At 36.1% G+C, this 22,465-nt stretch overlaps 2 protein-coding genes across 2 annotated transcripts in view; one reads left to right on the top strand and one right to left on the bottom strand.

Moving 5' to 3' along the window:
- LOC134844522 (uncharacterized) overlaps positions 1 to 22,465 on the bottom strand; it is a 638,515-nt gene that overhangs the window by 461,624 nt on the left and 154,426 nt on the right. The gene's annotated exons all lie outside the window — the stretch shown is intronic.
- The window catches only part of LOC134844610 (uncharacterized), a 35,843-nt gene continuing 33,762 nt past the window's right edge, over positions 20,385 to 22,465 (top strand). Inside the window, exon 1 of the mRNA XM_063861373.1 lies at positions 20,385 to 21,014. The gene's annotated coding sequence lies outside the window, so the exon portion shown is untranslated. The remainder of the gene's footprint in view (positions 21,015 to 22,465) is intronic.

Here is a 22,465-nt window from a genome sequence, read left to right as displayed (position 1 = left end):
TCACTGGAAAGAAATAAGAATTTCATTACTCATTCCTTAACAATAAGTCTGCTCATTTATTTTACTGGCTCGAAATTATTCTAAAATTCAAAAATTTTAAGCTGATTTTTTCTTGCTACTCGGACAATGTTTTTGGAAAAATTTTAAACTTTTTTCGAATCACGACTAATATGGCGCTAATTTAATAATTCATTCAATTCATTCGGCTGATTACTTCTGATACATTTCTCTGGTTGAAAATCAAATTGAAACTACTCTCTCACTGTATTTTGGAGACAGCAAAGTCCAAAATTTCAAACGTTTTTTTTCGACTCTGAGATTATCTTTCCAAAAATTTCTAATGTCATTGGAATCACGACTGAAATGATTAAAATGATCTGCTAAGTTGATTTTTTGTGTCCTGCTTAGGTGAAAAAAAAAACAAAAAACAGCGATAGTCGGTTGCTGTACAAGTGACACAGAACGCTCCGAACATTATCTTTATGTGAATACTCTGAAATTTTTTTCTTTTCTTTTTAATTTAAAGTTGTTTTTGCGAGTTGTTTGATGCAAAATTCTAAAGAAATCTTGAAATTAGATTTTTTTGACAAGAAATTGCATTACTGTTTTTTATCGAAACTGACTACAAAAAAAGTCCAAAAAACAACTTTTTCCTTATTTTTTCGCAGAAAATGTTTTTTGTGTTTTTGCTAAAGTTCGTGACTTACCTTTTTATGAAAAACCTGCTCGCTTGCTTTAACCGCTCGTAAAAATCAAAAATAGCTTGAATGTTTTTCTCGACAATTTTTGTAAAACTTTTTTAATCACGTTCGAATCAAAACGAAAGGGCTTTAATATGATATTCTTTCGTTACTATGAAAATTTGTGGTATATTGTTTATGGGTCACCCTTTGTACTGTTTTGGGATATCCGTATTTTTGGTTGACGAACCCAAAAACAATTGTAAAGTCGCCTTTGGTGCTTAAAATTAAGAATTTTGAGGGTGAAGCGCGCCCCGAAAAATCTCTTTTTGGGGCTCGGAAGAATATTCTCCTTCTCGTGGTAAAAATAAATGTTTTCGTTGTTGGTCGAATTTTTCTTCTTGAATATTGGTTGCTTGTATTTTGATTTCTTGGTTATTCTTGCTTTCATGGTTATTTTCGCTTCGTTTGTTCTGATTTCTGCTCCGAGTTTCAATCTTGCTCCATTCATTTTCAAATTTGCTTACTGCAATTTTCGAATTGCCCGTGTTTTTAAAATTTTCTCGATCAATAAATTTGTTTCCTTTTTCTTCATCTTTCGTTGATACAGTTAAGTTTTCGATAATTCGTTTAAAATAAGTAACATTTTCGATCAATTCTTTATACAGCTCGTATTTCATTTCGTCGTTCAAATTTTGGAAAGTTTCGAGGTCAAACATGTTGGCGATTAAAAGCGAAATTAAAAATAAGACATTAAAATGAACCGACTGATCGCCAGAAAATTGATATATAGTTCAAATTTGTGTTGTTCTTTATGTGCGTAGTGTGGTGGAAGTATTTGAAGAAAACTTAAGTTTTAGAAATATTCAACAACGTTCGACACTAAAATACCTAGATCGGGAAACAGGTTTGTCGAAAATGACTAGAGAAAATTGATATATAGTTCAAAAAGTTTTATAGTTCAAAAATGGCACTAAAGTTTCTAACAGTAGTTTCACTGGAAAGAAATCTGAATTTCATTACTCATTCCTTAACAATAAGTCTGCTCATTTATTTTACTGGCTCGAAATTATACTAAAATTCAAAAATTTTAAGCTGATTTTTTCTTGCTACACGGACAATGTTTTTGGAAAAATTTTAAACTTTATTCGAATCACGACTGATATGGCGCTAATTTAATTTTTCATTCGGCTGATTAGTTCTGATACATTTCTCTGGTTGAAAATCAAATTGAAACTACTCTCTCACTGTATTTTGGAGACAGCAAAGTCCAAAATTTCAAACGTTTTTTTTTCGACTCTGAGATTATTTTTCCAAAAATTTCTAATGTCATTGGAATCACGACTGAAATGATTAAAATGATCTGCTAAGTTGATTTTTTGTGTCCTGCTTGGGTGAAAAAAAAAACAAAAACAAGCGATAGTCGGTTGCTGTACAAGTGACACAGAACGCTCCGATCATAATCTTTATGTGAATACTCTGAAATTTTTTTCTTTTCTTTTTAATTTAAAGTTGTTTTTGCGAGTTGTTTGATGCAAAATTCTAAAGAAATCTTGAAATTAGATTTTTTTGACAGTAAATCGCATTACTGTTTTTTATCGAAACTGACTACAAAAAAAGTCCAAAAAACAACTTTTTCCTTATATTTTCGCAGAAAATGTTTTTTGTGTTTTTGCTAAAGTTCGTGACTTACCTTTTTATGAAAAACCTGCTCGCTTGCTTTAACCGCTCGGAAAAATCAAAAATTGCTTGAATGTTTTTCTCGACAATTTTTGTAAAACTTTTTTAATCACGTTCGAATCAAAACGAAAGGGCTTTAATATGATATTCCCTCGTTACTATGAAAATTTGTGGTATATTGTTTATGGGTCACCCTTTGTACTGTTTTGGGATATCCGTATTTTTGGTTGAAGAACCCAAAAACAATTGTAAAGGCGCCTTTGGTGCTTAAAATTAAGAATTTTGAGGGTGAAGCGCGCCCCGAAAAATCTCAATTTTTTCATCAAAATTTTTCGAAAATGTGCTTAAAAACGCCTTTTTTTACTGTTTTTTTTTCAATAATTTGCATGTGGCGCAGAAAAGTTAGCCAATTGGCCAAAACAGTGTCCCTTAAGTCCTCTGCAATAGAGCTCGGAAAATCAATTTTCATGTCTAGTGAATTATCGCAGTTTTTGGATATAAGTTAAAATATTACATTACAAATACAACACCGAGTTTTTGTCTTATTATTTGAAATCCGATTTAGCACTAAAACATTTTGATGCAATTTCAAGTTTCACTTGAATGATCGTAAAAACTAGATTTAGCAAAACAAGGTTCTCAAAAAATTACGACATTGATAAGGACCGTTATCATTTTTGATTAACCCGAGATTAATTTTTGAAATTGTACGTCGATCAACGCTCGTTGTCGATTTTGCGGGTCAATTTATATCCGTTGTCAACCTTTTTCACCTTTGGCCAACTTTCTGTTAATCCTGGCGAATATTTGTTAACGACTTTGTGAGATGAGCATTGTCCGCTTCGACTCTGTGGGCCAACTGGTGTTCGTTGATGACCCTGCTCGACTTTGCTCAATTTTTTTGAATCTCGTCGACGTTCCTTTGACTTGTTAACAATTTAAGTTTCTCATAGTCACCGAGTAGGCTAAAATGATTCAAAATCAATAAATATATTTGTAGTTTTGAATCATTTCCTTGTTTTCCTATTTCAGCAATACTTTCACCTATTTTTTGATGATAGAAACTCTTTTTAAGTGCACACATCAAAATGAGTGCACATTGTTTTTTGATCAATGACGTACTTACATGAACTATTATTCACCTACCGCGAGTTTTTTTCAAATACTTTGAAAATTTTCTATGTTTGTTCTTCTTATGATCAAAAGTTTGTGTTCAAATAAATCAAAAGACGACTAAACATCTCATTTAATTAGCAGAAATTTGGTGCCTAGACTATTGAAAAAATTCAATATGGTTGACTTATCTAATAGACCCTGATCGACTTTTTGACCAGTGGCGGGTAGAGAATTTTCTTGAGGGGGGGAACAAAGGTTCAAAAAAATCGAAAGTTTTATCGCCCTGCTTATTGATTCGATCAAATCAATTTTCCGATGAGGTTTACCAAATCACTAAGAAGAATCAACAAAAAGAAAAACTTTAGAATCAGCCACCCCAAAATGGAGCATACCTGGGTTGAGCTCCATAGACCGAAAATGCTAATCATACAATTCCATAACATGAGTCTATGAAAAATTACCAATTATACAAATTTCATGCATTTTGCTAAAATTGTGACATCGATATTTCGAAGTACTTTTTCTTGTTTTGGCATAAAATTCGGTGTATCGTACCAAATAAAAAAAGACATTTTTTTGCAAAAAAAAACGCCCATCATACAGTTTCCATATATGGAAATTGTATGACTAGCTTTTTTTGATTGCGACAACAAAAATTTTTTAAAGCATTTTTTTGAAATTGAACCAAAATTTTACTTGCGTCATTTTCAACTGCAAAACGGATTTGTACTCAAATAAACTATTTTCAAAATTTTTTTTGGATGCAAAATTCAAGTTGTCGCAGTTGAAAATGACAACTTGAATGATCAAAAGCCAATGATCAAAAGTTTGTGTTCAAATAAATCAAAAGACGACTAAACATCTCATTTAATTAGCAGAAATTTGGTGCCTAGACTATTGAAAAAATTCAATATGGTTGACTTATCTAATAGACCCTGATCGACTTTTTGACCAGTGGCGGGTAGAGAATTTTCTTGAGGGGGGGAACAAAGGTTCAAAAAAATCGAAAGTTTTATCGCCCTGCTTATTGATTCGATCAAATCAATTTTCCGATGAGGTTTACCAAATCACTAAGAAGAATCAACAAAAAGAAAAACTTTAGAATCAGCCACCCCAAAATGGAGCATACCTGGGTTGAGCTCCATAGACCGAAAATGCTAATCATACAATTCCATAACATGAGTCTATGAAAAATTACCAATTATACAAATTTCATGCATTTTGCTAAAATTGTGACATCGATATTTCGAAGAACTTTTTCTTGTTTTGGCATAAAATTCGGTGTATCGTACCAAATAAAAAAAGACATTTTTTTGCAAAAAAAAACGCCCATCATACAGTTTCCATATATGGAAATTGTATGACTAGCTTTTTTGATTGCGACAACAAAAATTTTTTAAAGCATTTTTTTGAAATTGAACCAAAATTTTACTTGCGTCATTTTCAACTGCAAAACGGATTTGTACTCAAATAAACTATTTTCAAAATTTTTTTTGGATGCAAAATTCAAGTTTTTGCGTGCATAACGTAGTCCTGGATATATTTATATTGGATTTTTTCCTTTTTGCCTAAAATTTTTTTCAAAAATGCATAAAACTCCTATTCCTTTTGTATGGCATGCTTATCTACGCCTTGATTGATGTCTGATAAAATGAAAATTCAAATTTAAAAAAAAAATGAGTTATGCACCAGGTACTGTACTCATAGACTAATTTCAGATAAGGTACACCGTCTATTCGTCACGCTATCTTATTTTCGGCTGGATAGATTCGTGCAACTTCTTAGTCTAATACCAATCTTAATCTTACTCTTATATCTCCTAGTCTCAATAGATCTAGTGTATACTGGTATTTACGAGTTAGTTCTTGGAGTTTATCCAGAAGGAGAACAACTGTAGTCTAAGATTTATTCAAATTGTTCTAGTGCTGAAACTAAAAGTAGTTTCAGCACTTACAAATACGTGTCAATGTTAGTGATGGAATATGATTGGTTAGTTAGTTAATCTTTCTAGAGATAGTTTTATCAATATTATAACTGGTTTATAAAAACTAGTTGAGAACTGGTTCCAATAATGATCGTTGAAATATTTGCAAACATTTAAAAGTTTGAGAATTTCGTTATAACATTTATGAAAGACAGGATTACGACATTTCAGGCGATTTTCAATGCGTTTTTAATTCAAAACAGTCAAACCTGTGGTTACTCTACGTATGGTTTTTTGTGACTTGTGGTCAGTTATGAACAGAACCAACAAAAATTTATGAAATTAAAATGTAAAAAACGAACAAGTTTCGTTGATGGAAAAATGCTAGTCATACAATATCCAAATATGAAAAAGCACTACTCATAGACCTTTCATGTAATTTTCTATACTTGTGGAATTGCATGAAAAGTGTATTCTTAACATTTTTCTTTATATGAAAATTGTTTGAGTAGCATTTTTGATCAACCCGGGTTGCCTTTAAAATAGGACCTTTTTGCCTAGCCAGGGAGTCGAATCCCTGACGGAAAGACCGTCCGCAAAATGCCCATCGTCCTATCCCTAAAACTCCTATCCCTAAAACTTTCGCCTAAAACTCTCCTGGTTGCCAAGTTCTTTCCAACAATTTTACCCTTTGTCATTATCTTACCTTATGTATTTTGGCCAAACGGCTAAGAACTGTTCTAGAAAAACTTTGCAGTCCATTTAAATATATTTCGGTTTGGAGCATACGCATGGTTGACGTGAGAGTGAACCGTTTCCTGCTATGTCAGGCTTTGACTGTGAGGCTTCGACTAATTTTGTAAAATGAAAAAAAATGAATTTTTTTGTTGTTAAATTTAATAATCAGTAAACCTAACGTTTCAAAATGCATTTTTTAAAAAACTTTTTTTTCGTTTTCACTTTCAATGGACGTTGCTGTTTCTTCTTTCCTCCTTTTGGAGAAAATTAGAGATAATGCTTTCCAGCCTTTCCACTTCTGGTATCGCTTTCTTGGTTTTGTTTTTCGTATGGCGGATTTTTGTGACATTTGATCTATTGCTTTTGTTCAGCTTTGCATCTCGCTGGTGTCGTTTGACATCATCCATCAATTGGTTGATTGTGTCAACAGGAGGAAGCTTCAATTCACTTTCAATCTTATTTCCTTTCGCCTAAAACATTTTTTAGATTATATTTTTTATACTATTAGTTTGCATCTAAATTCGATAATCTCAAATGAAGAACAAAAAAAATCGAGTATCTAAGATTAGGACCGTTTATCCACGGGGGATAGGACCATCATAAGAGCTGTACAGCTCATCACGGCGAACTGCTGTTGTGTTAAGATTCAGAGTTAGAGCAAGTAGGACTAGGGGATAGAGGTTTGAGAGTTATCTGAGGTTTCAACTGAGGAGAGAGAAGAGATACTGATTGTTGAAGAATGAATTGAGATTGTGTTTTTAAAATGACACGACAAACTGAGCATCAAATAGTACCAGTTAATTAATTACCAGATAATTAATTAGTTTATCAAATACCAGCAGACCAGTTGACCTTGTCTGAGTGCATTGAGTTTTATACCAGTTGACCTTCAATTAGGTTTCTATTGCTCAAGTCTGACCTTGAGTTTGGTCTGGTATTTCACTAGTCTGGCATTGAGCTCGTCTGTCCTCAACACCCCCACTCAGGCTGAATTGGCTTTGTCCAATGTCAGGCTGCAACCCATCAGCGTTCGACGATGTTGATCCACCTTTGCCTTGCTCAGGGATTTCGTCAACAAGTCAGCCTCCATGTTTTCGGTTGGACAGTACTCGAGCGCAAATGTTCCATCCTCGACCCGCTCTCGGACAAAGTGATACTTGACATCAATGTGCTTTGTACGCTTCTGCATTACGGGATTTTTGCACATCTTGATGCAGCTCTGGTTGTCCTCGTTGATCACAGTTGGACCATCACACGTCATATCCATCTCATTGAGTAGGGATCGTAAGTAGAGGCCTTCCTGAACAGCCGCTGCCATTGCTTGATACTCAGCTTCGCTGGTAGATATTGCTGCAGTAGGTTGCTTCTTGGTACTCCAGCTGATTGCTGCTCCTGACCGCTGCACATGAAAACTGTAGCCTGTTGTTGACCTTCTGTCATCAACGTCACCAGCCCAGTCAGCATCTGCTGAACCATAAAGGTTGAACCCATCAGGATCTTTGATGTAGCACAGCTCCAGATCTTTGGTTCCTTTCAGGTATCGCAGTACTCTCTTAGCAGCCACCCAGTGTGTTCTCCCAGGATTCTCCAGAAACCGTGAAAGTTGAGTCACAGTAGCTAGGATGTCTGGCCTCGTTTGCTTGGCTATGTACAATAACGAGCCCACTATGCCTCTGTAGTCCTCACGCTGCATTGCCACTGCTTCTTCTGAGCCCGCTCCAGGGCAGTCCTTCTTCGTCAACTGAGTGCTGATATCAGCTGGTGTCCCTACTGGTTTGCAGTCAGCCAACCCAAAGCGCTCCAAGCAGTCTTCAATGTAGCGAGACTGATTCACAGTGACAGAACCAGGTGCCCGTTTGACCTGCATTTTCAAAAACCAGGCTAATGGACCGCGATCATCCATCTTGAATCGGTCAGTGAATCGGTCCCTCACCCTGTCAACTTCTGCTTGCAGTTTGCAGCCAATGATGATATCATCCACCCATACTAGAACATAGATCATAGCATCATCCATTCCCCTCATCGTGAACAAACAGAAGTCATTGGTGCTTCGAGTGAAACCAGTCTCCAGAAGAAACGTGCTCAGCGTCTGGTACCAGTCCCTTCCTGCCTGCTTCAGCCCATAGATACTGCGTTGTAGCAAACACACTTGGTTGTCCCCGCTGCTAAACCCCTCGGGCTGTTCCATATACACAGTTTCTGTTAACGGCGAGTTGAGGAAGGCTGACTTCACGTCCATCTGATGAAGTACAAGATCATCTTGCGCTCCCAAAGCCAGTAGTATTCTCTTTGTTTCTGGTTTACAGGTTGGCGCAAAGGTCTCATTGAAGTCCAGTCCTTCCACTTGCATAAAACCCTTCACCACGTATCTGGCTTTAAACCGCTCCACTTGTCCCATTGCATCTCTCTTCACAGCAAGCACCCAGCGTCCAGGAATGACCTTGCGAGAATTTGGTCTATCAACAAGTGTCCAGGTGCCCATTGCCTTCAGTGACTGCACCTCCAAAGCCATAGCTGCTAGCCACTGCTCCCTTTCTGGTCCAGATACTGCTTCCAAGTAGCTTCTTGGCTCTTGTGCTATCACTGAAGCATGAGTGTAAGCCAGTCCGTATCGGATGGGAGGGTTCCGCGTTCTAGTTGACCGCTGCTCTGGAATCTCTGTTGGCCTCTGCTCTGGAGGCTCTGCGGATGGGAGGGTTCCGCGTTCTAGTTGACCGCTGCTCTGGAATCTCTGTTGGCCTCTGCTCTGGAGGCTCTGTGGAAGGTGGTTCCAATTCTTCAGTCTCGACTGGGTCATCTTCCGTAACCCCCACTGAAGCTGCTGCTCCACTATCATTCGCTTTATTGGTAGACTCAGTGATGGTCTTCGTGCTAGTTTCCTCTACATCAAGGCATCCCTCGATTGATAGACCCAGTGTTTGTGACTGCTCACTGTCTACCAGAAAGTCGTCTGGAATGATGTCTTCATTGAACGTCACGCTTCTTGCTCGTACCACTCGCTTTGTCTCCAGGTCCATCAGCAAGTAGGCTTTGCTCTCCTCGTCATAACCAATGAACTTGCTCTTCTTGCCTTTCGGATCCAGTTTCCGCCGGTTTCCTCTGTCCAGGTAGTACGCCAGGCATCCGAACACTCGCAGGTAGTTGACTTTCGATGGCTTCCCATAATGCATCTCCATTGATGAAATGCGATGCTCATTGCTGGATGTAGGACACAAGTTGCGAACCCTGACTGCCGTTGACATTGCTCGTACCCAGAACATCTTTGAGAGCTTTGCATCGGCCAGTAGACATCGAGTCATCTCAGTTATCACCCTGTTGTACCTCTCTGCCACGCCATTCTGTTGCGGAGTATTAGGTACTATAAACTCCTGTTTCACCTGCATTTCTCTACAGAACATCCGAAAAGCATTCGACGAATACTCACCTCCGTTGTCAGTTCTCAAGCACTTCGGTGTTCCGTGCTCAGCTACAAAGTCTTTGAACTTCGAAAGAGTATCGCTCTTCTTAACCAGGTACTTGACCACTGCCAGACGGCTGAAGTCATCAATGAAGCTCACGGCATAGCGCGCTCCATGCATGCTCGCAACTTCAAATGGTCCCTGGATGTCGCTGAAGACCCGCTGCCCCACTGCAGTTGCCCTGTTCTCTGTCTTCTTTGGCATTGCTACTTCGTGCATCTTCGAAGCTGTGCACACTTCGCAGAACCCTAGCTCGCCGACATCAACAACTGATATTAGATCATGCTTGTTGAGATGCCCCAGCCTTCGGTGCCACAGCATTGCACTACTTGTCTCCATCTTCGCTTTCGTAGCTAGAGTCATCGCGTTCCTCTTGAACTTGCACTCCAGGAAGAAAAGCTTGCCGCGCTGCTTCACTGGTAGCCGTCGACCATCCGGTGCCACAAGATGAGAAGAGTCTGATGTAAAGCTGAAACTAGACCCTCTAGCTATTGCTGAGCTCACACTCATCAGATTCACGTTGTAGCTCGGCACAAACAGCACATTGTGGAAAGTGTAGCTCCTCGTCACATCTTGACAGTCTCGTATGTCCACTTCCACCGAGCCTATGCCCTCAATCTTTGATATTGTACCGTTCGGATTCTCAACTGTTGTCCCCTCATCCCATTTCTCAAAGCTTGAGAAGACAGCCTTGTCGCGCACTACATGATCGGTGCATCCCGTATCCACAATGAGATCATCTCCCTTCATTGAGGTTGTTGCACAACAACTGAAGAACCCTGTCTTTGCCTGCTTGCAGTCCCTTGCAAAGTGTCCTTGTTGTCCACACTTGAAGCACCCTTGCTTCCTTGAAGTTGGACCACTTGCTTCATTCGAGCCACTGCCTCGAGCACCAGATTGACCACTGTCACTTCTGGATCTGCAATCTCTTGCCAAATGACCCTTCTGACCGCACACAAAACAGCCACCACCCGACGCTCCTTTCTTCTTCCTCACAGCTTGCATAGCTATGTGTCCATTCCCAGTCTTCTCTCCACATCGAGCTCGTCTCGAGTCATCATAGTTCCTCAACCTCGTTCTCAGCTCTGTAAAAGTCTTGGCCGGCTGGAAGCTCTCCTGCACCACGAAATGCTCAAAGCTGTCAGGCAGTCCGTTGATCACGAGCGCATTGAAGAGTGTGTCCGTAATTGCTTCCCCAGCTTCACTCAGCCGCGTCATCAGCTCTTGACTTCGAACGAAGTAGTCATCGAGATCCTCCTCTGATCCTAGGCGCAGCTTCGCAAGCTGGCCTACTAGACTGACCACTGTAGGCCTCTCCACACTGCAAAACTTCTCTTGCAGCAGTCTCCAGGCCTTCGTCCCATCGCCATAGCCATCCGCAGCCACGCAGTCGTTCTTGATGTACATCAGTGTGGTGTTGTTCAGGACCAGAGCTAGATGTGACCACACTGTGTTTCGGTTGTCTTTCCTCTGCTGGATCAGCACAGCTCGCTCCTGCATCTTGGTGTTGTACGCCGTCATCTGGTCAGCATTCGGATTCTCAGGTAGCGTAGGTTCAGCTTCTGGTAGATCGTCATTGCCCATCACAGTCCTGAACAGGCCTTTGGTATGCATCAGTGCCACAAACTTCGTCGACCAAGCTGGAAAATCTTCAGACTTTCCACTGAATCCAGCCAGTTTCAAGTCCATCTCTGCTTTGCTAAAGGCTAGATAAAAGCTAAAAAAAACTCTGACAGAAATCAAATAATTATTAAATCAAAAAGTTTAGAAGACTGGGCCCATAACCTGTTAAGATTCAGAGTTAGAGCAAGTAGGACTAGGGGATAGAGGTTTGAGAGTTATCTGAGGTTTCAACTGAGGAGAGAGAAGAGATACTGATTGTTGAAGAATGAATTGAGATTGTGTTTTTAAAATGACACGACAAACTGAGCATCAAATAGTACCAGTTAATTAATTACCAGATAATTAATTAGTTTATCAAATACCAGCAGACCAGTTGACCTTGTCTGAGTGCATTGAGTTTTATACCAGTTGACCTTCAATTAGGTTTCTATTGCTCAAGTCTGACCTTGAGTTTGGTCTGGTATTTCACTAGTCTGGCATTGAGCTCGTCTGTCCTCAACATGTTGTGCCCCTGTTTAAGAAAAGAACTACATGCAACTTTTTGGTTATATTTCTGGGCTGGGTAATTTTGCTTCATCCTCAAGCAACGAGCACGGATCATGGTGGGCCTCGAACATCCGACCTTTCGTTTGAGAGGCGGAGACGTAACCACTTCACCTCCGCTCACATTCTGAAGTTATTTAGTTCAGAAAACGATTTGTTTCGGGGATACCAATCATAAACTTAATCATCTTCAATTAAGGCGATGCGAAAAAGGACAGTATATCGTGCAGCCTTCATAAATGTACAAGCCGCTCATTAAACACGTTTCCAATACCATACAAAATCGATCTGCAATTACAATGCAGTTCGTTTTCAGAATACATAATTTGTTAAACAGGTACCGGTTTTGGTCTAGATTCGTCACAATTGATTTTAGGTTCATCCAAATCCGGATCCTGATTGGCCACGACTCTCACTCCAGTTTTGGTCGTGAACGTCGTCATTACGATGCTTATCTCGTCCGTTCGTTCCTGTTTTAACTCGTGCCATTCCTCTGTCGTCGCTCGGTCTAGTTGTCTCGATAAGTGTTTGAACCTCTCCGCGTTTTCGACGCTTCTTTTGAACCCATGTTCTCCCATCAAATCATTGTACATTTTCCAAAAGTCGCGAGACATTTGTTCACGCTTTTCTTTCTGCTGCTCTTGAATTTTTTTCAAGGAGGTTTCCCATAAATTTGAATACTTTATTCTGTTCGTAGAACATATTTCATTTTGATTTTGCTGCTTTGCACTTTCTTGGGCGATTTTTTCTTTGCACAAACTTTTTCTGCAATCCAGTTCTTGCTCTTTAGAACTCGAATAATTGAAATCACGCGATTTGTTCCTCTTTGAGCGAGCAATTTGATTTGTATTTTTACTCCAGTCACGGCGTAGTTTCGTTAAATTATCGGTATTTCTACCAATCGAATTGATTGTGTTCGACAGATTAATTGCTGGCAAGCGATACCCAACTGAAAGTTTGTTCTTGGCTTTAGGTAAAAGGTCTTTTTGTTTGAATCCCGGGTGAAAAAAACGCGAGTTTTGAAAATCAGGAAACAGCGTTACTTTGCTGCAAGCATTGACACGGTTTGCAAATTTTGAATCAATTTTCGATTTAAAAGATGATTTTTTCTTTGAATTGTCTACGTTGCAGTAATTGAAGTTCATTGTTGGGCTATCTCGGATAAATGTTAACTTGTCTTTTGTCTGGCCTTCATCTAAACTCCATTTTTCGACAACAGGAATTTGATCTAATTCCGTAAAGGTAATTTTGACTTTGCGATCGGGTGACGAATAAATTACAGATTCAACGTGTGTCAATTGGTCACCGCAATTACTGTCGTTTTTTCCTTTGGACAGTGTCGCATTTTGACACGCTTGGTAGCTGTTTCCCAGAATCGAATTCCATTCAAGAGAATTTTCAGCCGTCTGAAAAAAAAATGATGGTCGCCTTTAAGGAAGCTGCTCGAATAAAAGTTTTAATCGTGAAACAATGGTAACACTGAAAGCCAGGCGCGACCAAAGTTACGCAGTTAACAATCTCCTACCTTGATTTTTGTGTCGTTAGAAATCGCGACTTGAGTCACGACTGTCGCGCACAGTCTCAAACTTCTCGACATGATCATATTCAAAATCGGATTACGGGGAAAAGCGCACTAAGAATTTGAACCCTCATCGAGCTTTTGAGTAAAATTTAAAAAAAAAATTCCGAATTTGTTTTCAAAAAGGTGCCCAAAAATAGTGGATTTGACGTTTTCTCAAAAAATTAATTGGGTGCTATTCCGCCAACAACACAGCAATCTGAGTTAACTGCCATTTATATTAGTGGCGAATAAAAATACCAGATACTATTTTTTTCATCAAATCAAAACTTTTTGACTCAATTCCGAAATTTCTCACAGCGTTCTGGGCTGCTGAAATCTATAATTAACCCCTTTTAATGACACTCTCTTATAATGCACGTTACATCTGCTTTGATTCAACGCTTGTTTTGACTCAGAATTTAAAAAAATTCAGCGTTTGCTGTCCAGCTTTACAAAAGAGATTTAAGATAATTGGTGAATAAATTACTTGTTTTAGTAGGTGTGGTCCTGTCTCAAAGTATGAGTATTTTTAGCGCCAAAAGTTTAACCCCAATCATACTCGAGCTATAGTTTTACCTTGACTTGATTTAAAAGCTTAGCTAAGCATTTCTAGAACTCACCTTTAGTGTCATAGTCAAATGAACGCTACTAATGTGTTTAATTAATTGAAAGATGTTTTTGAGAGCAAATTTTCAGAATGAAAACAATCCGGTAAAACCAATCTTCAATGGAATTTGAAGGATTGAGATCACAAAAAGAGGCATTAGACCATGAAACTGCCGTAATAACAATAAGAGTAGACCTTTTGTCTTTTTGATTGGTTGTCACGTGTTAGGCTGGTATAATTTCATGCTTTCATAGCTTTGATTTTTTAGAGGTGAGTTGGCATGAAAACATGATATGGCTTTCCTTTTACTGTTTTTTACTGAAATAACTTGGATCTCGTTAAACATACACGACTGACGAGGAACGACGTATAAGATTTCATCGTTCTTTGCATTTTGCACCTTTTAGAAATGAAAGTAGCGCATGCTTTAGTGAAGCAACTACTTTTGTCAGAAAATAATGAGTAACTTTTTGGTCTCTAACTTGTTGCAATGTGCTTAGTATTTAGGATAGTTCGATATTTGAACAAGTTTTTTATTCGAATGTAGACGAATTTCTAACAACTAAATCGCCAGTTCAGAAAGACTTGCCTCAAAACTTGGCAAAAATTGTCAAAATAACGTAATATGTCAATTTTTGATGTTCCACGGACAAAAGCATTCTTCTGATATTTTTAACTATGGGTCTCAGTTTGGTAGGTGATTGATAATTCTTCTATACTATCTTCGATGCGACTTTTTTCTGTTGCAATATCTAAATTAGAGCGTTTAGTTAGAAGTCTGCGATGAGTTAGAAGTCTCTGTAGCAAAGCAATGAAATTAAAACTCGACAAAATTTTCTTAGTTTTTTTATATCTCGACTCAATTTTTACGGGTTGCTATTTGGTTTTCTTGCGATCAGACAGAATAAGATTCAAATGCTGATTTAAATGTTGATTCAAAACTTTGTCGTTTAACGAACACCTAGAATAACTATGTTTTTTTTTTAAATGTTAAAAGAGCTTACAAAACAATTTGGAATCTGATTCGCACCCGCGTTGAACTACATGCCAAAAAGGGCTTGCCATACAATTTGAGTTGGGACGGATGTCTAACTCATAGAGTAATTTCAGATAAGGTACACCGTCTGCTCGTCACGCTATCTTAATTTCGGCCGGATAGATTAGTGCAACTTCTTAGTCTAATACCGATCTTAATCTTACTCTTATTTCTCTTAGTCTCAATAGATTTAGAGTATACTGGTTTGTTACAAGTTAGTCTTGCAACTAAACTGTAAGTTAAATTCAGAAAGCTCTGGTGCTGAAACTACAAGTAGTTTCAGCACTTACAAATAAATGGGTTGTTAGTTAGATGGAGTATGATTGGTTATTCTTCAATATTTTAAAGGGATAAAATATCTAATTTATAGCCAATAATAATATAAAGTTTGGATCAGGTTCCACCCATCCGGGGCTTACAGAGATTTTGTTTCTTTGACTTATTTCTATTTCGGAGAATGCGTTTCTTTGTTTTGAAAATATTTTTCTTGTAATCTGTCTTTGTTTGCTTAAAATTTTTCGTTTGATTGTTTGTCGTTTGGTTCTAATATATCCTGTTCATTGTCTGTAGGGAGTGATTACGAGATCAAGTATCTCGTTGTTTATTTCACATTTGTGTAATATGATTGTTTGTTTTTTCCTAAATTGTCTAGTGACATAGGGTTTAGGATGACGGATGCAATATTTGGATTAGTGATTTTTAATGCCTAAATTATTAGTTCTTACTTTTTTCTCGGATTAGCCTAATTTGGGTCTTGTGTTTTGGGTTGGAGAGAAAAGCATATATCGATTTCGAAGAATGATTGTTACTTTCTCGTGGGTAGTCTAAGTTAAGGTGTTAACTTACTCAATCTTACTTAGGGGTAGTGATTGTGTTCAAGGGTTGGAGAATAGTAAATCGATCCACAAGGTTCAGGTATAATTAGAACACAAGTAGTTCGTTAGATACTATTTTAATACTTACTAAGATTTAAGATTTAGCCTGGGTGAGGTAAGAGGGGGGATCAAGTGAAGGATGAATAACCGAAGTTCTTCACTGTTTATCCTAATTAGAGTGGTTAGTGTTATTGAAAAATTTCTGTTAGTCCTGGGTCTTAGTAAGGGTTGGATAGTGAATCGACCTTTTAGGTCGTTAGACACTATGCTAATTGTGTGGGGGAGAACAGAATTGTTCTATTTGATCCAACGATAAGCCTTGATGATCAAGATGTAAATTACTGATATAAAATTTAGTTGGGATAAAAATGAAATGGAGATCCAAGGAAAACCTTGATGATCGGTTTAGTTTAAAAGGTTTAATTTAGGTGAAAGTAAAAATTAGAATAGGCCTTTCAAAAGTAATTTAAAGTTTAATTGATAGAAAGGTTTAGTTTTTGATCATGTTAGTGGTTTATGATTTGTTTGTTATGTTTAGGTGATGAAGCTGAGATGGAGAAATGATTTGTATTTTACTAACAATTTGTTTACTTACTAACTAATTTTTATTTTTCATTTTCAATAAACATTCTTTTTAGATATCTTTTCAAATTACTGCAGATTTAAAAAAAACGATTAGAGATCTTTTTATCAATCGTTACTGTACACTAATAGGTTTAGCGCCTGTATTTATCGGTGAAGAATTTTCTTCAATTATACTATGTCTGCAAATGAAAATCTAATTTCATTGCTAATAAAATTCTAAGTATAAAAGTTCGTGTTGGTTTTTGCCGTACGACCAAGAAACTTATGAGTAAGTTCCGTTGTAGTCATATGTCGTCTCTTGTCCGAGATCTTCCTCCAATACGGGGGAGTTCTCGTATTGTTCGGAATGATGGCTCTGATTTATTGATTCGTAGAGGCATTTCAATTAAAGTATTGTCGTGTAACATTTTTGTGATTTTTGTCTAAGTCTAATCTTTTTTTAGTTAGTTCTAAGCTATTCTTTTGCTTAAGGTCTTATTCGAGACTTATGGTCGCACCAGATGAGTTGGGTCGGATGTCTAACTCATAGAGTAATTTCAGATAAGATACACCGTCTGCTCGTCACGCTATCTTATTTTCGGCCGGATAGATTCGTGCAACTTCTTAGTCTAATACCAATCTTAATCGTACTCTTATATCTCTTAGTCTCAAAAGATCTAGAGTATACTGGTTTGTTACCAGTTGGTCTCTTGGAAAAGGCAACTAAGCTGTAAGTTAAATTCAGAATGCTCTGGTGCTGAAACTACAAGTAGTTTCAGCACTTACAAATAAATGGGTTGTTAGTTAGATGGAGTATGATTGGTTAGTCTTCAATATTTTATAGGGATAAAATATCTAATTTATGATCAGTAATAATATACAGTTTGGATCAGGTTCCAAATTCCGTTAAAAGATTCTATGAAAAATTCTTCTCAAACAAATTTCATTTTGGAAAGCTGTATGATAAAAAATTTACTCATGCAAAACTATCAAATTGAGGATCAAATGTTTTAGTTCTCATTTTTTTTCGCAAAATCATTAATGGGCTCAAACATTTTTTTTTGCAATTACAAATTTCAAATTTTTGCGTATAACAGGGTCTAAACACAATTTATTTGTACTTATATGAATCAAAGATCAGGTTTCTTGTGGAGTCGCAATTATCATTTTTGTTTTTGTTTGCAAAATTTACCAGATACAAAATATTTCATTTTTGCAAAATATTAATGCGTGAGAAAATCAAAAATTATCTTATTTAGTATATATCAATATGTAGTTTACTTGGTGATTTAAGGCCGATTAGTCTGTTGAGATTTTGATCTGAGAAACTTCTTGGTTGTTGTGTTTTAAGGCTAAACCGAGCCAAGAACGAGCAACCTTTCGGGAATTTTCAAATACCCGCAATTATTTAAACGTTTTTTGACTAAAATTGGCGTGATTTTTCAGACACGTTCAATCGATACAGAACTTTAAAATTAGTTTCACTTATGATTATTTTAATTATTTTTATGATTTTTAATATTATTATGATTATGATTACTATTAGCATGATTCTTGTTAGTATTATGATTATTATTATAATTATGATTATGATTAAGTTTTTTTTATGATTTTGATTATTATTATGATTATTTTGATTGTTATGATTATTATAAATATTATTAAAATTTTTATGATTATTATTATGATTATTATGATTCTTATTATGATTATGATTATTATGATTATTACTATTCTGATTGCTATGATTATTATGATTATTATTATGATTATTATTTTTATGATAATCATTATGATCCTTATTTTGACTTTTTCATTGTGATTTTTACATTTAGTATTAATATTATTATCATTATTATGATTATTATTAATATTGTTTCTATTTTGTTATTATTATTTTTATTATGATTATTATCATTATGATTATGATTATGATTATTATGATTATTATTATGATTATTATGATTATTATTATGATTATTATGATTATTATGATTATTATTATGATTATTATTATGATCATTATTGTTCTATTAGTGGCGAATAAAAATATCAGATACTATTTTTTTCATCAGATCAAAAATTTTTGGCTCAATTCGTTCATTAAATTTTTCTGACAGCGTTCTAGGCTGCTGAAATCTATAACTAACCCCTTTTAATGACAATCTCTTATAAAGCACGTTACATCTGCTTTAATTCAAAGCTTATTCTCACTCAGAATTGAAAAAAAAATCAACGTTTGTTGTTCAGGTTTACAAAAGAGATAAAAGACAATTGGTAACTAAATTACTTGTTTTGGTAGATGTGGTCCTGTCTCAAAGTATGAGTGATTTTAGCGCCAAAACCTTAACCCTAATCGTACTCGAGCTTTAGTTTCACCTTGAATTGAATTAAAAGCTTAGCTAAGCATTAATAGAACTCACGTTTAGTGTAATAGTCAAATGAACGCTACTAATGTGTTTAATTAATTGAAAGATGTTTTTGAGAGCAAATTTTCAGAATGAAAACAATCCGGTAAAACCAACCTTGAATGGAATTTGAAGGATTGAGATCACAAAACGAGGCATTAGATCATGAAACTGCCGTATTAACGATTAGAGTAGACCTTTTGTCGTTTTGATTGGTTGTCACGTGTTATGCCGGCATAATTTCATGCTTTCATAGCTTTGGTTTTTTAGAGGTGAGTTGGCATGAAAACATGATATGGCTTTCGTTTATTCTCTTTTTTGCCTTGAATTAACTTGGATCTCGTTAAGCATACACGACTGACGAGGAGCGACGTATAAGAGTTCATCGTTCTTTGCATTTTGCACCTTTAAAAAAAGAAAGTAGCCAGGGGCGGATCTAGGATTTTCTCGACGGGGGAGGCGGATTTTCAAAAAATTTCGTACATTTTGTCGACCAAAAATTTGAAAAGACAAGCAAAAAAATCGTTTTTAGGCACTTTTTGAAAATATTTGACCAGAAAATTGAGTTTTTTCGGCGCGCGCTCCCCCATCAAAATTTGCATGGGTTGAACTCCCTGAGGGGAAGAAAGCATCCACCCCCGAATTTTGAACAACTAAATCGCCAGTTCAGAAGGATTTGCCTCAAAACTGAATTGTTGTTTGTTCACTTTGAGACACAGTTTACTGATTTTTCTCATGTAGCTTTGAGTTGTAGCCGTAAAAAAACCCGACAAATGTTTTACAAGGTGGTGCAATACCAGAAACACTAACTCGAATTGATTGTATTTGATAGAACATTTTGGGAATTTTCCTAATGGTTCCATCAGCTAATCAGAAAGATGATTTTTCCGGCACTAAGAATTTCAAGGATAACGCACAGAAAGATTCGCTCGATCCAGATTCGCTTGAAAGATTCGCTCGAAAGATTCGCTCGATTATTTGATCCAGATTCATACCGCGAAGATTTTAAGTTATAAAAAAGGACTTAGATTGCTTACAAGTGACATGACTAGGTAAAAACTTGTGCGAAATTAAATTGCATGGTTTGAATTGTAGCACAGGAATGAATGCGCTATAGTTATACGGTGTCATAATTGAAACAAAAAAGCTACCCTTGCCGTTTTTGTGCAGTTTTTTCTTCTATGGAACGTTAAGCATTTTTTTCATCTTCTATAGAGCTGAACGATAGTCTTTTTTGTTCCAAAAACGAAACACGTATGTCCAGCTTTGTTTGTCACCCTTGTCATTTTTATAAAATAGGCAAAAAAGAAGGCATCTGCTCATTTCGTGGATGATTTTCTTAGCATTAATCTTTTTTCCGTAAATAGGCTCAATAAGTTTGCAAATTAAGTTGGTAAAACTGAAATTTTATTGCTTTTTCACCTAAAGAAAAATCTTTTGCGGCTTTTTGAATGGTTTGAATCTATTAAAAAATGACGTTCATTTTAAAGATGCTTTCAAGCGGAAAACCCTTTTGTTGTTTTTTCACCAGGCGTCTTTAGTTTATTGCGATATTGTAATTGTATGGTCCGGGATAGAGTTGAGCGAACACGAGAAACACAAAGAAAAAAATTAACCTAGCCGTTTCATTTTTTGGAATAAACAGTATTTTGCAAAATCTGTTTTCTTTCGCATCAAATTTAGTTTCGGAGACATTATTGTTTCACATTTTCCATGAAATTGATTCTTCTACAAAATATGCCGCTGCTGAATTTTCCTTTTATCTCACACTTCGTTGCCAGTTTTATCGGTTTTAAAACGGTTTCCAATAAAAATGTTTATTTTGGTGAAAGAATCCTTTCCAGGTGGTGAAACAGCGAGACTTGTCCAAACACATTTTTTTATTTTCAAAATGGTGCAATAAAATGATGGTATTCAAAGTAATACTGCAGCTGTAAAGCGACCTTCGGCCATCTTTCTGTAACAAAAAAAAGAACTTTAAAGGCGAGCCTCTGCTTTGATTTCCCGATCATTCATTCCTGTTCACACATTATGGAATTTTTATTATCATAAATTAATTAATTTCATTTGCTCTAAGCACGCTCTCTGAATTTTATGAGCTCTTCTTTTTTATATTCTTTGCACGCCCCAAAATCCGATTGAATTTGAATAACGCTTAAATTCCATTCAATTGTTACCTTTTTGAGATCATAGTTAGAAAGGTAACTAGTTATGTCCTCAAAACCTTTTTTTTATTTCAGGTGAAAAATACGAATTCTATAATTTTTTTACAGCGATGCACTGAAATTTACTAAATTCTACTATTCTGCTATACTGCTATATGGAACCAGATATAAACTATATTTATTCTTTGGTTATAAAGTGGATATTTTATCTCTATAAAATATTTAAAATTAACCAATCACGATCCATCTAACTAACAAACCACTTATTTGTAAGTGCTGAAATTACTTGTAATTTCAGCACCAGAGAGATTTGAATTTAACTTAGAAATTAGTTGACTCTCCAAGAAGACTTCAGCAGCCGCAATAAACCAGTATACCCTAGATCTATTGAGCCTAGCAGAGACTAGTTAAACAACCTGAGACTAGATAGTATAAGAGTAAGATTAGGATTGGTATTAGACTAAGAAGTTGCACGAATCTATCCGGCCGAAAATAAGATAGCGTGACGAGCAGACGGTGTACCCTATCCGAAATTACTCTATGAGTTAAACCTAGAACCTAACTCATCTGTTGTGACAATAAGTCTCGATCAAGAGCTTAAAAAACAAATTAGCTTAGAACTAACAGATAGATTAGAAGTAGACAAAAACATTTTCAAAAATGTTACACGATAATAATCTAATTGAAATGTCTCTACGACTCAGAACCGCTATTCTGCACAATAATAGAACTACCAGGCATTGGAAGAAGATCTCGGACAAGAGACGATCTACGACTACGAAGAAACTTACCATTAAGTTTCATGGTCGTACAGCGAAAGCCAGACCAAACTTTTATATTTAGGATTCTAATAGCAAAGAATTTAGATTTTCTTTTGCAAACATAGAAACCTTGAAGAAAAATCTTCAATGATTAGTACAGGCGCTAAATCCTATTTACTATTGTACAATAACGATTTATAAAAACATCTCAAATTGTTCCCTCTAAATCTGCAGTAAAATTGAAAAAGATATCTGAAAAATATATATTTATTGAAAGAAAAATAAAATTAGTTGACATGATCATAAATTGTTAGTAATTATATAAATCATTCTGGCATCTCCCGCTTCATCACCTAAACATAATAGCAACCATTTCTTCAACCACTAAAATCATCAAACACTAAAAAAAATTTTATCAAATATATTTGAATTATCTTTAAAACATTATCTAAATTTTTTATCCTTCTTTCATCTCAATTTATTCAATCTTAAACCAGATCATCAAGGCTTTCCTTGGATCTCCATTAAATAATTAAATGAAATCCCTTTTATACCATAAAAATTTATCATCTGATCATCAAGGCCTATCCTTGGATCAAATAGAACAATTTTGTTCTCCCCCACGCAAATAATAAAATGTCTAACGAACTCAAACGTCAATTCACTACCCAACCCTTTCAAAGACCCAGGACTAATGGAAAATTTTTCAATCACATTAACCATTCA

This window comes from Symsagittifera roscoffensis, chromosome 4 (genome assembly GCF_963678635.1).
Source record: "Symsagittifera roscoffensis chromosome 4, txSymRosc1.1, whole genome shotgun sequence".
Taxonomy (NCBI): domain Eukaryota; kingdom Metazoa; phylum Xenacoelomorpha; order Acoela; family Convolutidae; genus Symsagittifera; species Symsagittifera roscoffensis.
The sequence above is the reverse complement of the archived record's forward strand: the minus strand, read 5'-3'. Positions and strand labels throughout refer to the sequence as shown.